The 2,873-nt window shown below is 30.9% G+C and overlaps 1 non-coding gene across 1 annotated transcript; it reads left to right on the plus strand.

Moving 5' to 3' along the window:
* Positions 1–327: 327 nt before the first annotated feature.
* On the plus strand, positions 328–434 carry LOC113848643. The gene has a single exon (XR_003501907.1). It is a non-coding gene; the product is annotated as a small nucleolar RNA R71 (small nucleolar RNA).
* The last annotated feature ends 2,439 nt before the right edge of the window (positions 435–2,873 follow it).

The raw sequence follows: 2,873 nt of genomic DNA on the forward strand, positions 1-2,873 counted from the left end.
ATGATTAGGATGGCCTCCTCCACAAATATCACATCTTATCACTGGAGCAACTGTATGATTAACAGATAAACTATCAATCTTCTTTCCTAAAGCTTCAACTTGCATTGCTAAGGATGTTACTGCATCAAGACTATAAATCCCAACAAATTTTGTAGGTTTAGATCGAGTGGAGCTCCACTAGTAGTTGTCATTGCCATTTCTTCAAACAGTTCTTATGCAGCCCTTGGTGTCTTGCTATTTAAAGTTTTTCCAGTTGTACCATTTATCATTTGTCTTGTGGTTATGTTCAATCCATTGTAGAATGTTTGCACTTAAAGCCAGTCAGGAATCCCATGACGTGGGCACTTCCTTAACAATTCCTTAAACCTCTCCTACGTATCATACAAAGTCTCTGACTCTAATTGGTAAAAGGAAGAGATATTATTCCTCATCTTGGTAGTCTTTGCGGGAGGGAAATACTTTACTAAGAACTTTTCTGCCATAGCCTCCTATGAAGTGATAGATCCTCGTGGGAGAGAGTTTAACCATTATTTTGCTCTACTCTTGAGAAAAAATGGAAATAGCCTCAAGCAGATTGTATCATTAGTAGCTCCATTAATCTTGAAAGTATCACAGATCTCCAAAAAACTAACGAGCCCATCAAATTAAACAAACTGTTGAACCATCTGAATAACATTGGACTTTATTTCAAAATTTTCCTGCACATCCGGACGAACAATGCTAGATTTTGTCCTAGTTAATGATGGATGAGCATAATCGGACATGGTCCTTGTTTGATCTTCATTGTTTGTCATTCCTTCCATATGGTTTTGTGCATTTTCCCTCTGTACTAGTAGTTGTCTCTCTTTCCAAATTTTTTGCAAAGTTTTCTCTATTTCTGGGTCGAGTTCAAGTAGTGCAGCAAAACGGGTTTTGGTCATGTACCAGAAAAATTAGCTCCTAAAAAGAATGAAAGTAAATTAGAAAAGTTAATTCAAGACTAAGGAAATCAAGAAAATTATTAAAGACAAACAAGAAAATCCTAATTAACTAGTCCCCGGCAACGGCCCAAAAAACTTGATGTGTAAAATTCGATTACTAGGCAAGTGCACCTATTGTCAGAGTAATATTGCGAAAAATAGAGTACTAAGTGTCGTATCCACAAGGACTGTTACTAAGAATTGCTTACTTGATTACCCAATTGTTAATGAATATGAGCAAGATATTATGTTGATAAATTTGCTGAACTAAGAAAATAACAAATTAAAAGGAATATATTTATATGATAATAAAATCTAGAAAAGTAAGACTAAGTGTATTCAAGAGAAATAAGTAAGTATCTAGATTGTAAATTCTCCTAAATGTCTAAATAACTGAGATTCTCCTTCAACTACTTAGTTCTAGTCTCTTGTTGCTATATGAATTCCTAAAATAAAGCAATACCTTTCTCAAGGATAATGGTTCATAACCTTTAGTTGATTAATCATAATCTCTTCATGAATTAGTTCCCCTAGGTTGCATTAAGTTTATTATGAATTTCATAATTAGGGTTATTCCTAATACAAAAAACTTATGTCTTTCTATCTCTAGAAATACATTTAAGTCCTTTTAATTGAGCAATAATAATTTTATGCAGATTTTTACTCAAAATCAAACAAGAAAATAAGATAGAAAATAATTGATACTATTCAATTAAACTCAAGAGAAGAAAACATGAGAAAACATTAAGAAGAATTCCAGAAGGTTTGGTCACATAAGATTCATTACGTCTAGATACTCAAAGAAAAATTAAAACCTAAACATGTCGAAACTACAATCACAAAGGAAAGAAATTAAAGATTTTGATTGCATCCTTCCAACGTCACTAACTCTTTCTTTCCCACAAACGGCGTTCTCTCAAGTTTTTGTGCCAAGTTTTCTTTTATATGAGTGGTCCCAGGGCTCATCTTATCACAGAAGTTTAATTTTGACGTAAGTTAAAAGTACATGCCCCATGTATATGGTCATGTACTTTGACCGTGTACATATTTGGTCTCTAAAATTTGCCCTTGAAAGTTTTTCTGAAAAGTACACGCTTATATACACGATCATGTACTTTGACCGTGTACATCTTTGGTTTTGATGATGTACTTCAATTGACCTGACTAGTAAGATACATGCTCATATACATGGTGTGTACTTGCCCATGTATGTCTCTGTCTCTGATTATGTGATTGATTGATGCAACCAGTGAGATACACGCTCATGTACACAGGCATGTACCTGCCTGTGTATATTTTTGATTTTTTCTTGCTTCAATTTCTAATATTCTTTAAGCTCTCATTTCTTGATCTTTTTTCTTGAAATATGAATAAAATGTACTCAAAAATCACAATTATCATTCATAAATTACATTTTAGAATTAAGTATAGAAGGCATTTATCAAGGAGTAATGAAAAAATATTTCTGTGCCAAAAAGTTCCTATAACAAAAAGTATAACTTGTCTTTTTGTCAGTATTTGGATGTGATTAAAATTATTTTTACAGTAATAAATCAAGCTAACATTTTATTATATTCTCTTATTTTTAAAGTCTTTATTAATTACAATTCAGTACTCCAATAACATAAAAAGTTAACTTAAGCTCTAAAGTTTTGATTATTCTAATTAAAAATGACAATAAGATAGTATTTGCATACAATTCAAGAAAATTTTTTTATGTTAAAATGATATTTGTATCTATATTATATTTCTAAACTTATTTCACTAAAAATTGTCACATGGAATTTATTTTCTTATTTTTAAACTTTTGAACTCTTTCAATAAAAACACTAATTGTATTTTTTTTTACGTATTTTCCATTTTCTATTTTTTGATTTATTACTTTATTTATTTTTATAGGTTTTACATTTGTAA

The sequence above is a fragment of the Abrus precatorius genome, unplaced genomic scaffold (assembly GCF_003935025.1).
Source record: "Abrus precatorius isolate BTA unplaced genomic scaffold, Abrus_2018 Scaffold8, whole genome shotgun sequence".
In the NCBI taxonomy this organism is placed as follows: Eukaryota; Viridiplantae; Streptophyta; class Magnoliopsida; order Fabales; family Fabaceae; genus Abrus; species Abrus precatorius.